Source organism: Petaurus breviceps, unplaced genomic scaffold (genome assembly GCF_028583685.1).
Source record: "Petaurus breviceps papuanus isolate PSGF00001 unplaced genomic scaffold, PetGlider_PUasm1.0 90804, whole genome shotgun sequence".
Taxonomy (NCBI): domain Eukaryota; kingdom Metazoa; phylum Chordata; class Mammalia; order Diprotodontia; family Petauridae; genus Petaurus; species Petaurus breviceps.
In genome coordinates this window covers 14,629,435-14,643,493 of record NW_027187348.1, presented here as the reverse complement: position 1 = coordinate 14,643,493, position 14,059 = coordinate 14,629,435, and the positions used below count along the sequence as shown (strand labels likewise).

Genomic DNA, 14,059 nt, shown 5'->3' with positions numbered 1-14,059 from the left:
GAGGTGATCAATGAATTCTTTCAATTTCTATTTTGCCTTTTGGTTCTAAAATATCAGGACAATTTTCCTTGAGAATTTCTTGAAGGATGATTTCTAGGTTCTTATTTTGATCATGGCTTTCAGGTAATCAAATCATTTTTAAATGATCTCTCCTGGATCTATTTTCCAGGTCAGTGGTTTTTCCAATGAGATGTTTTACAATGCCTTCTATTTAATTTTTCATTTATTTGGATCTGTTTAATAGTATCTTGATTTATCATGAAGTCATTAGCTTCCATTTGCTCCAATCTAATTCTGAAGGAATTATTTTCTTCAGTGAGTTTTTGAAATTCTTTTTCCATCTGGCAAATTTGGCTTGTTAAGGCATTCTTCTCCTCATTGTCTTTTTGGGCCTCTTTTCCCATTTGACAATCTATTTTTTAAGATGTTATTTTATTCAGTCAAGTTGTTAATTTCTTTTCATGATTTTCTTGCATCATTCTCATTTCTCTTCCCAATTTTTCCTCCACTTCTCTTACTTGATTTTCAAAATCCTTCTTGAGCTCTTCTATGGCCTGTGCCAGGTCACATTTTCTTGGAAGCTTTTGGTGTAGTACTTCTGATTTTATTGTCTTCCTCCCATTCCATGCTTTCATCCTTTTTGTCCCAAAAAAGGGATCTAAAGTTGGATTTCTGTGTTTTCTTTGCTTCTTTTGTTTGCCCATGTTGCCACTCAATTATTTGACTTTTGAGCTCTTTGCCACTGTTGAACTCTCCTTCAAGGGAGGAGAGCTTTGTCCAAAATCACTGGGGTTTTCCCAGCTGCAGGAGCTATTAGGTGGGTTACCTTTCTGTAGCCCCCCACAATCTCTGGCTCACTGGTAACACACCCCAGGAAGTCCACCCAAGACTGAGATCTAGATCCAGGCATCAGGCATGTAAAGGCAACAGTGATTACCTCCTCAAACTGTTGCCCAGTCCCCTTACAATCTGCAGGCCAGGAGTTATGAAGCAGCCACCTGGAGGTGGCTACATGGCTGCAGCACCTCCACCACTTGTTGCTATGGGGGCAGAGGCTGGACCGTGCTCTGTTCTCCACCCCTTCCCCCCCAGTTCCAACAGAGTTCTTCACTGACATTTTTCTTTGTCTTTGGGATTTATTGGTTATTTCTGGAAACTGCCACAGCTGCTGGTGATCCACTCTCCCAAGGTCCATTCCAGCATCTGCTGGTAGGGGCTGCCCTGGGGCTAAATCCATGGGCTCACAGAGGGTTGGGCATTGCTCCCAGCAGGCTAAGATGAGCCCTTCCTGTCTGCCTTCCAGGCTGCCTTCAGTGGAAGGTTTATTTCTCTCTGTCATTTTGAAGGTTTTATAGCTCTAATATTTGCTTAGAGTCATCTTTTATAGGTATTTGAGGTGGTAATGGAGGGAGCAAATGGTGTTTTCCTGCTTCTACTGTCAATTCTACTTTTTAAGAAGTCACTTTCTTTTTCCAAGATCTTGACTTTTTTTTCATGATTGTCTTCTATCACTTTCATTTCTTTTCCCAATTTGTCCTCTACACCTCCTCTGATTTTTACAAATTCTTTTTGAGCTTTCCAAGGATGACTTTTTGGGTTTGGAACCAATTCCTAGTTTTCTTTGAGGCTTCACATGTAGGCATTTTGACATTGTTTTACTTTTCTGATTTTTTTTTAATTCCCGTGTCACCATATTAACTTTCTTTGATCAAGGCTTTTGTGTTTGTTTGGTTTTTTTGCTCATTTCCAGCATATTTTATGACTTTTAACATTGATCTCTGCTCCTGGGGTACAAGAGCTTCTTGTCATAAGCTTCTTGATTGAGGAGCAGGGACATGGTGAGTAGCTTTCTGTACTAGGGCCTCTGGTACTGGCAGATTACCTTAATCCTTGAAGTGAGACAACTGTGCTACTGAGTCAGGATAGAAACACCAGGTTTCAGCTACAGATCTGTGCTGGGGATAGAAGCCTTCACCTGACTTGTTCAGTTAATGTCTGCACTGGACTGTGCTCTCCTTTTACCCAAATGAAACAGACATTTCCTGCAGTCCCCATAAGTTATCTTGGTCTGGAAAATTGTTTCATCCCATCCTTTTCTGGGTCCTTTCACTCCAGGATTCATTTTGAGGTGTGATTTAAAGTTGTTTTGAGGAAAATTTGGAAGAGGTCAGGCAACTTCCTGTCTTTTCTCCACCACCTCTTTTTTAATCCACCATTTTGTATTGTTTGTTTTCAAAAGCTTTTTCTGTATCTTTTTTTGATGACTTTTTAAACGATTGATTTTTTTTTTAATACTGAAACATCCTACTCTCCCTTGTATAAATCTATCTTGATCTTGAGGAATGATTTCTTGGATAAATTGCCAAAATTTTTTGACAAGATTTTCTTTTAAAAAATCAATATTTATTATTGATGTTTATTCTTACCTCTCTTTATATAGATTTTCTTTCCCTCCTTTAGTTATTAAGACTATTCATCTATTAAATGTGATAGGGTGAAGTTTTGTCAAATTCTAAAAGTAGTTTTTATAGTATTGAAGTTAATATTTCTTTAAAAGATTTGATAGAGGGTTTGAGCAAAAATGATGGAGTAAAAACAAGGACTTCCTTGAGTTCTTCCAAAAATCCCTCCAAATACTTGTAAAAAATGAATCCAAACAAATTCTAGAACAGTAGACCCCAAAAAATGTCAGAGTGAAACAAATTTCCAGCCCAAGGCAATCTGGCAAGTTGATAGGAAAACTCTATGGCACCAGTATGACAGAGTAGTACACTTCATTGAGGTCCAAGCTATCACACTGAATCAGACCTCAAGGGACTGAATCACTGGCAGTTGTGGAAGTTTGCATACTTCTCAACTGAAAAATGCCAAAGAAAATGTATAAGTTCATTAGGAAAGATGTGTTGGACCTGGGTGAGAGAGAAGCAAGGTCCAGTTGCAGTACAGTAGAAGTGGTGACAGTGGCAATGGCTGCTTCCAGAACTCTCAGCTTAAAAGTGTTCAAAGGATCAAGCATCTGACCAGAGGAAGATTGCAGGGATTGCTTTTCAGGCCCTGAACAGAATCTCTTGCTTTGCCTATACTTCAATCTGTGTTGCAATCCTGAGTGATGGTCCTAGGGCGAGGAGAAGTGCTGGCATGGTAGAACTTCTGCCAATGGTGGAAAAGGAATCCTCCTTACAGTTCCAAGGCAGAAAAGAGCACTTGTGATCACTCACAGACCAGAGCACAGACCAGGAAAGTCATAAACACCTGTCCTTTTATCATACAATCTTGGGAGAACTGAAAATTTACAGTTCCCTGGAAATATCTCTAAAAATAGCTGCACAAAAACCCTGAAGGTTGGGACAATTCACCTTCCAAACTGCAAGCAGAAACCTACCTTAAGTGAGGGCTAAAAAGTCAAGAAATTGATTGCATAAATGTGGAAACAATGTGAAAAACAAGCAGACTATAGAATCTTACTTTGGTGACAAGGAAGATGAAAACATTCAACCAAAGGAAGACAACAAAGTCAAAGCTCCTACATCCAAAGACTCCAAGAAAAATATGAATTGGTCACAGGCCATGGAAGAACTCAAAAATTATTTTGAAAAAAAATTATGTATATATATATATATATATATATATAGTCACAGGGCACTCTTTTTGTTTGACTTTGTTAGGAATATATAGAAATTTTGATTACTTATGTGTGTTTATTTTATATCTTGCAAGTTTGCTAAATTTGTTTATTAATTCAAGTAATATTTTACCTAAATCTTTAGGATTCTTAAATCATACCATCATATCATCTGCAAAATGTGATAGCTTTGTTTCTTCTTTATCTGTTCTAATTCTTTCAATCTATTTTTCTTCTCTTATTGCTAAAGCTAGTATTTTTAGCACAATATTGAATAACAGTGGTGATCATGGACATCCTTGTTTCACCTCTGTTCATATTGGAAAGAAAGCAAGGTCTTTCCCAGATGCAATATGATGTGACTAATTCAGATGGTGACAGTTTGAAGATGAGCAATCTGTTTATTTGATATGACTGATGTTAAAAGAAATACTCTGTATTTTTTTTAGCCCAAGAACACCAGATATACAATTATTAAGTTAGTTACAAGCACCTGTAGAAAGAAAAAAACTCCAAAAAGACAAAATCTAACCCTACCTTTGAAAATCTACCTGCCCAAGTCATTTTTCACATAAAAATAAAATTTGTTCAACAACAAAATTTCAAATCAAGATTAAACATAAAAATTATCTTATATAAAATATTATTATTGTTACTACTATTACTACAAATAAATACTACCACTATTTAGAATTTAAGATTCATTCATAAGTGCATACATGATTATGTATCTTCTAATTTTGCCCTCACAAATACTCTGTGGAATAGATGCTATTATCTTATGTTCCCCTACTTTATAGCTAAGTAATCAGGCTCAGAATTTTGACTGGGCTCTGAAAAACCATTATCTTAAATATATCAATTATTTTTCCCAGGTCAAAAAGAAAATATTGCATGTATCCAGAAAGAAACCATTCAATTATTGTGGAGTCACAGTTAGGATAAAACAAGATTTATTAGCTTATATGTTAAAAGTTTGGGGAACTTGGAATATGATATTCCAGCGGTCAAGAGCCAAGATCGCAACTCATCTACCCAGCAAAGCTTAGCATAATCCTTCAGGGGGAAAATGGACATTCAATGAGACAGAGGAACTTCAAGCATTCTTGAGAAAAGACTGCAGCTGAATAGAAAATTTTACTTTAAAAATACAAGAATCAAGAGAAGCATAAAAAGGAAAACAGAAAAGAGAAATAACAAGGGACTTATTAAAGTTAAACAATTTACATTCTTACATGAGAAGATGACATTTGTAATTCATAAGACCTTTCTCAGTACTAAAGTAATTAGAAGGAGCACACACACACACACACACACACACACACACATATATATATATACAGAGAGAGAGACAGAGGACACTAGTGTGAGTTGAATATGAAGGGATGATATCTAAAAAATAAAACTAAGGGATGATGAAGGAATATACTGGGAAAAAGAGAAAGGAAGAGGTATAATGGGATAAATTATCTCACATAAAAGAGGCAAGAAACAGCTTTTACAATGGAGGGGGGCAGTGAAGGGGAGTGAATGAACCTTATTCTCATAGGATTTGGCTTAAGGAGGGAATAACATAGACACTCAATTGGTTATACATATCTATCTTAACCTACAGGAAAGTAGGAGGGGAAAGGGATAAGAGAAAGGGGGGTGATAGAAGGGAGGGCAGATTGGGGAGGTGTAGTCAGAAGCAAAACACTTGAGGTGGGACAAGGTGAAAGGAGAGAAAATAGAATAAATGAGGCAGGGAATAGGATGAAGGGAAATACAGTTAGCCTTTCACAACATGAATATTATGGAAGTGTTTTGCATGACTATACAAGTATAACCTACATTGACTTGCTTGCTTTCTCAGTGGGTCAGGGTTGAGGAGGGAGAGAATTTGAAAACTCAAAATTTTAAAACGGTATGCTAAAAATTGCTTTTATTTGTAACTGGGGAAATTAAAATACTAAATAAATAATTTTTAAAAAATTATCAATGTTTTCTTCAACTTCATATTTAGTCTAATAATTCTTCTTTAAGTCTGCTCAAAGCTTAAGCAAATAGATACTTCTATTAATTGAAATAATGAAAGATATCCTTATTCCAGTTTGACCACTACCCTAATCATTTTGGGGAGGATTCCCTCCTACACAGATTGGGTTTCTTCTTTTAGAAAATGTTTAGGCATTTTAAAAGATTAATTTTAAAATATTTCTTAACTGGACATTATTTTGCTATTTTTTTATTAAAAATCTATAAGGATTTCTCTTTCAGGTTAAAGACTTCACAATATAGTACTATCCTAACATTACATTGTAGTATGAAGCCTAAAAAGGGTAGAGTGGAAAGAGGAGAAAGTGTTATTATTTTTTTTCTATACTGAGATTATGAAAAACAAATTATTTCTGTTATCTTTTTTATTGCAGATATTCTAGTTAGAATATGCAAGGAAGTAAGGGAAAATGCAGTACCATCTTAAAAGCAATTGTAAAAAGTTAACTATGATGAAAAACCTTGCCATGGTAGCACATTGAATTTTGAATTGATTCATAACCTCATAAATGATAATGTGAATTTCTATTAAATCCATAATCAGAAATAACATGACAGGAATCTTCATGACAGAAAACATAAAACTCCTGGCCTGACTCTATGCTGAAACAGGATGTCTAGCTAATTGATGACCTACATTGAAAGACCTATATATCTTGTAATGATGTGATTATTCATCAAAAAAAATCACCAAATCATGTTGAATATTGTGAATATAATGGTTTTTCCCTCTCTCTCTAGAGACAAAGCAACAAGGAAAATACCTACCACATTTAAGAATAACTTTTCTCAAGTTTACTGATTATGAAGTATTATCTTACAAAATGGAGAATGATGCTAAACATTAGGTTATATAGTTCAAAAGATCATGATAGCCAAGAACATTAACCCAAACAAAATATGATGTAATATAATAGGGTTAATTCTTATGTTTGAGCTAATGAAATCAACTCCATAAATATAAACTGGGCAAAATAGTTTTGTAAAGCTGTTTGATAAAAATTAGTAGGTTCATACACATTCAGTATGTATCAGTAGTATGAATATGACAGCAAGGAAGCAAGTGAAATCTTAAGCGACAATAGAATGATAATATCTGGGACTAGGAAGGTGACAGTGTGTTGGTCTCATTAGAATACACTAGGCCTATTGATTTAGTTCCAGATGCTGTATTTTAGGAAGAACACTGGTAAAATGAAAAATATTTTGAGGAGAGCAACCAAGAATGATTGAGGACCTTGACTTCATATCATATGAGAATAATTTAAAGAATTGTAAATATTTAGCCAGAAAAATGGAAGATATAGCAAATGTAATGCTTGATGTTATACAATTGAAAGGTTGGCATGTGGGAAAGGGATTAAAATTGTCCACTTGAGCTTTCATGGAAAAATCAAAAATGAAAATTTTTTCCTGATTTAAGTAATATGAACATGACCAATCTATTGCATCTTGCAATAATCTGCCTTTAAATGTAAGTAGATTCCTTCTTGGTAACTTGATGGAGATCTTCAGGGAAAGTCTATAAAATACATTGTCACATGGGATGTAGAGGTTCAGGTTTGGATTGGAGTGCTGAGTAAATAATAGATTCTTAAAAAATACTTGATTAACAAATGAATGAATGAATGAATCAATGACTTCTATCCTTTCAATTTATGTGATTCTGTGAGCTATACAAAATCATTATTAATGCTTAAGAAAGCAAGACACACAAGAGATTTCCTTTCTGTCCTCAGATAATAGTTTTATTTCCAGAAAGTTTCATAAATGTGATCTATTCCAGTACTCATTTTATAAATAAGGAAACAGAGACCTAGGGTGGCTAAGTGGAGCAGTGAGTAGAGCACTGGCCCCAGAATCAGGAGGACCTGAGTTCAGATCTGGCCTCAGACACTTACACACACACACACACACATACACACACACACACACACACGCAAACACACACAAACTAGCTTGTGACCTTGGGCAAGTTACTTAACCCCAATTGCCCTACAAAAAGCAAATAAAGAAAAAGAAAAAGAAAACAGGCACCTATATAGGTTAAGTGACTTGTCCAAGGTTACCTATGTTTAAGGGATCAGAGTCAGGATTCAGAGCCAATTCTTCTCATTTCAGATTCAGCAATCTTTCCGTGGCACTATGTGGATTCTTCCTCTTTCATGACTTTTTTTTAAATTCCACTTTTATGACTAAGCATAATTTTATCCATCTTCATCAATCTCCTTCTAAATAGTTGCACAACAAGTTTCAATGGAAATCTAATCAAAAATCTTTTCATATTGTACCTACCTCAATAAAATACATTGAATAAAACCACCATGGCATACTTATGAGATAATATTGAAGAGATATACGATATAAGGAGACATGAATGAGAGAAGACATGTGTATTAAAATACAAGAACATATTAGCACTTTCTCTTCAGTTGTCTGTAAGGTGCTCGGTTCTTCTTCGGAAGCTAAGGCCACGTTGGGGTGAACCCTCACTTCAGCTGGCGACTAGCACCACTACAAACAAGCCTCTCCTCATCCGTCGACTGAAATGGCCATCTCTGAGCTTGCCTGCATCTACTCTGGCCTCATCCTTCACGACGATGAGGTTACTGTCATGGAAGATGAAATCAATGCCCTCATTAAAGCAGCAGGTATAACTGTTGAACCATTCTGGCCTGGATTATTTGCCAAGGCCCTGTCCAATGTCAACATTGCAAGTCTCATCTGCAATGTAGGAGTTGGTGGACCAGCCTCAGCAGCTGGTTGTGCTGCCCCTGCTGGAGGGGCTGCTCCTGCTAGCACAGCTGCCCCAGCTGAGGAGAAGAAGAAAGAGGAAGCAAAAAAAGAAAAATCCAAGGAGTCCGATGATGACATGGGCTTTGGTCTGTTTGACTAAATATTTTTTGTAACATTAAATAAAAAGCTTAACTCAAAATTTAAAAAAAGAGTATACTAGCAACTATAAATGCAGTATTTTCTTTTCTTTTGCCTGGTTTGCCTGGGATAAATTCGCCTCTTCATCCTTCTGAAAAGAAGTGGTGATTATAACTGTATGACCCTTTTTGTACTTGTGTTTTGTTTTATGTCTTGTTACAAGTCAGATACATTAGAATACTCAATATCCAGCTGGCAGCAATACATATTTTGTAGATGAAAGGATACACCAAAACAATTTAACCCTGAGAGGTCAAAAATATTTTAAAAAATAGAGGTTATAATGCTCAAGAAATATTTACATCTAAAGAGGAGGCTTAAAGAATTTCAAAGCTATAATGGAACTAAGAAATATACTTCATCATTACCTTCATATATAAGGAAATTTAGGCAGAGTGAAGATAAATGTCATAATCAAAATCAAAAAGTCATTGATGCATCCCAGGGCAGTGTTATAGGTGCCCTGATACCTGGCCAGTAGTGGATTTTTGTTTTGTTCTGGTTTGGTTTCATTTGGTTTGTTTGTTTTTTATACCATATCCATTTCTTTGGGATAGGGGGAGGGGAGGAACTTTACTCCAAAGAATAGCAATGGTAAACTTTAACAAATATTGATAGGCAAATGTTGATAGGCAAAACTTTAAAACACACTGATAGGCAAATATGATAAATGTTTGTATGTCCTTTCTAGTTATAGAACAGTAACAAACTAGGATCTTGAGAAAATTGCTTAATCTCTTTTGGTTTCATTTTCCTTCTCTATAAATGAAAGCAGTTGGAATAAATGACCTATAAAGTCCCTTTCAGTAGCAAAAAATCTGCACAGATTGCTGCATACCATCAAGTAAGCATACCATATGAAAGATATGTAGCACAGTTCATAGAGTACTGGGCCTAGAATCAGGAAGACACATAAGTTCAAATACAGCCTCTAATACTTGCTAGCTGTGAGACCTTGGGCAAGTCTCTTAATCTCTGTCTGTCTCAGTTTTCTTATGAGTAAAAGGAGGATCCTGTATGTTCTAAAAACATGTTTAAAAACTGGCTCCATCAGGGGAAAAATATGCACAGAACAATTTTAATTTTAATTTCCATTACTAACATTTTCTCCATAAATTTCTTAAACTCATTAAATCAATAAAACAATAGATTAAGACTTGATTTGTAGAATTCACTAATTCCCAATGTATAAAGTACAAGCTAACTTCAGTATTATATCACAGTGTTGTTGTGAGAATAAAATGAGGTATCTGTAAAGTGCTTTGCAAAACTTAAAGTGTTATATACATGACATATTTATAGAATACATTGAAATTATATATATATACATATACATGTATGTCTACCATAACTATATATAACAATGAGTATATGTATATCATTCAAAATAAGGGCATCATAGAATAGTAACTGTAAATCTGGTTTTGGAATCAAGGGCATCTGAGTTCAGTGTGGCCTTTTATACCCCTTAGTTGTATCACCATAAGCAATGCCCTTACTCACTAACATTTCCCCAAATAGTACTTAAGAAACTAAGTTACAGACCAGTTATTGATGTGCAGTAGTCAATTGAGTTTCTATACAGTTATAAAATCACAGGTTCAGACTAAGAAAAAAGGGAGAGTGATTGGCAGTCATGTAATAATGTAGTTTGTAAAGCTGAGAAACTTTTCAATTTAGAAACAACACAAAGAGCATAAGTCCCTAATGTTCAGTCTTATTTCCTACTATTCTTCATCATAGTCTGTTCCAGGCAATTTGTGGCCTGCTAACTATTCTCTTTAGAATATATCCCATCTCCCGCCTCAGGGCCTCTGCAATGGGATACTGCCTCCTCACCTTTCAACTTCAAAACACAAATCACTTACCACCTCCAACATCAGGCTCTGATTTCATGGACTAGTACTGCTAATTTCACCATCTGTAATTTGTGTTGAACTGTTTTTTTATATGCTTTGTATTTGCATTTACTTGTCTGTGTACACCTTGTGTCCTTTCTCCTTACCATTCCCCCTACAATTTAATTTCTTGAGAATTGTTTCTTTTTTGGTCTTTGTGTCCTTAACTAGGCCTTGCCTAGCACAAAGCCTGGGTCTTTGTTGTCTCTTAATAAATATTTGTTAAACTGTATTGAATTTCATAAGGAATAGTGCCTGCGTGGTTTGTATGGAGATAGTTCAAAATAGTCCAGAATATTTGGATGACAAATGAAAAGTCGAAGAATGAAAAAAATAACCTATCTGAGGACTTTATTAATAAGTGAAAGTGAAATGAGCAAAACTAGAGTAAAAAATTATAAATAGTGCCACTATAAAAACAAATAAGTTTGAAAACTGTAAAAATTATAATCAGTACAGTAACCATTAATAATGCTAGAAGACCAATTATGAGATATGCTGTCTATTAGAGAAACATTATGGATATGGGATGTGAAATGAGGCACATGCTCTTATATCTATCATCTACCATTTTTAATGTTCTTCTGGGAGATCTAGTGTTCTTAATTTGTCTCTCTGCATCCTGGTTTTGAGATAAAACTTTTTTTTTCTTGGATAAGAGTCTATGTATTCTTTTAATGTTATATTTTTTGCTTCTCTTCTTCCAGATTATATTTCCCTTCAGTATATTTATATTGTCACTCTTTTGTCTCTCTTCTATTTCTTTGGAGAGACTTGCCTGGACTTGAATTTTTCAATTCTGCGGATTATTTCCACTATGTAAGGCATGATTTTGCCATATATTAACTTATAATACCTTGCTATAGTATGAGTTTGTTCTTAAGTCATTCTGGAATATCCTGCAGTTTTATGCTCCCTAGATAATGTAGAGTTTCCTATTTCATCATTTTGGTTAACTCTATTTGTCTTGCAATATTTTTTTAGAAAAGTTGCTCATCTCTTTGATAATAAAAATCCCTAGCATTTATATAGTGCTTTAAAACTTGCAGTGTTTTATATGTGTTATCCCATTTGATTTTGATATTTTGGTAATCATTTCCCACTATTACTAGTACTATTACTTTTGCTACCATACTACTACTACTACTACTAATAATAATGATATGAAGCCTTGTAGCAGCAAGCACCCCAGGCACATCCTCAGGGTTTGCTGCCCATACAGGTTCTTGGATCTGCTTTGTTAAAGGAAAGCAACTCAAAATGGGTTTACAAGCTTACTTTAATCAGTCAGACATATATCGTTTACCTTGTTCAGGGGAAAAAGGTCAGCACCCCAAACTTCAAAATATACAGACAGAATTATCAAGACATTAACAGATCAAGTAGACAGCTTTCCAAACTGTCCAACCATTACATCCATACCCAGTCAACATCTGGGTTTCCACATCTGGGTTTTTCAAAGCCGGGGGACTCTCAACAACGGCTTCCCGGAATTCAGATCAAATCACAGAACACTTCTCAAAGTGAGTCCCAAAACAAAGCTACACATCAGGGCTTATATAGCCTTCTCCTGGCTCAGAGAATGTAACAACCTTATTGACTCACTGGCCAATCAAGAAGTATCTACTGAAAAACAAGCCTCCCACCCCAGTCTTCAAGTGCACTTTAGCCTAGGGGCAGGGAAGATCTTTAAATTTGCATTTCCATTACATTTGGCCCCAAGATCTTTCATTCCCATAGCATAGACAATTTACTTTTGAATTAGCACTAAGCATCTCTTAGGTCACATTTTCAAAGTACAGAACTAAAGTTACCAAAGTGGCCACTGGGCCTTAAACAAACACAAAGTACATAGCATTATTACCTCAATTCAAAACAAGAGTTCAAATAAAGTTCTCTGGGGGGGGAGGGGTATCCTTCCTCTCACACAGCTCCAGCCCCTGCCTCCAAGCACAGAGAGGGGGCTGGGCAACAAAACCAACAAGGTGGGGTCCCTGGGGATCCAAGGTACTTCATCCCACCCACCATAGTCACAAGTCTATCCTCCCCCTGGGTCCCAAACTGTGGGATGCAGCCAGGAAACACACTCAGTGCCCCTGCTTTGCTGCTCAGTTCTTATCTTTTCCTGTGGCTGAATTCCGAACTCCTGGGCTCCTTCTCCTCCTGCAGGCGGCAGCCGCTCCTGGCTTCTGCTCAGGTCCCAATGCAGGCAGCTCTCCATTCCCGCTCTCAGCTCAGCGAAGTCTGCACGCAGGCCATTCTTCTCTCCTGCTCCATGGCTCCACAGAATCACAGCTACCACAACTGGGAAACAAACAATTATCCCAGTCCCCATACTTTCCTTTTACTCTGCAGATACTGTTCGTGAAGCCATTTTGTAGCAGCAAGCACCCCAAGCACGTCCTCAGGGTTTGCTGCCCATACAGGTTCTTGGATCTGCTTTGTTAAAGGAAAGCAACTCAAAATGGGTTAACAAGCTTACTTTAATCAGTCAGACATATATCGTTTACCTTGTTCAGGGGAAAAAGGTCAGCACCCCAAACTTCAAAATATATTCAGACAGAATTATCAAGACATTAACAGTTCAAGTAGACAGCTTTCCAAACTGTCCAACCATTACATCCATACCCAGTCAACATCTGAGTTTCCACATCTGGGTTTTTCAAAGCCGGGGGACTCTCAACAACGGCTTCCCAGAATTCAGATCAAATCACAGAACACTTCTCAAAGTGAGTCCCAAAACAAAGCTACACATCAGGGCTTATATAGCCTTCTCCTGGCTCAGAGAATGTAACAACCTTATTGACTCACTGGCCAATCAAGAAGTATCTACTGAAAAACAAGCCTCCCACCCCAGGCTTCAAGTGCACTTTAGCCTAGGGGCAGGGAAGATCTTTAAATTTGCATTTCCATTACAAGCCTCTTCAAAGAACATTAACAAAACTTCCTTGAATAATAATAATAATAATATCTACCATTTATATCAGCAGCTAGATGGCTCAGTGGATAAAGTGCTGGGCCTGGAGTCAGAAAAGCCAGAATTCAAATGCAGTCTCAGTCATTGACTAGCTGAATGACCCTGGGCAAGTCACGTAGCCTGTTTGCTTTAATCCACTAGATAAGGAAATGGAAAACCATAAAATGTCTTTGCCAAGAAAACCCTGTGGATAGTATGGTTCATGGGGTCTCAAAGAGTCAGACATGACTCAAAACAATAATCATTTGTGTAATACTTCAAAGTACTTTATAAATATGATCTCATTTTATCTTCACAAAATACTCTGGAATGTAGATGCTATTATTATCCACATTTGAGAGTTGAAGAAATTGTATATTCATGCATGTGTACAAGAATATATCTATATGATCCTGTCTATTTGTACATAAGCTTTTATATCTGTGTACCAATGTATATCAGTACTTGTATACATGTACTAGTGTACATGTGTCAAGATTAACAAAGATATGAACAGACAGAAAGTGAATAAATAAATTAATTAGTAAGAACAAGAATGAGAACAAGACAAATACGAAGGTCTTGCAGTTTCATCAAGTTGATTGATATTTT

General features: G+C 36.2%; 1 pseudogene; it reads left to right on the top strand.

The window, feature by feature from the left end:
* Window positions 1–8,071: 8,071 nt before the first annotated feature.
* LOC138147725 (large ribosomal subunit protein P1 pseudogene) lies at window positions 8,072–8,604 on the top strand (annotated as a pseudogene).
* The last annotated feature ends 5,455 nt before the right edge of the window (window positions 8,605–14,059 follow it).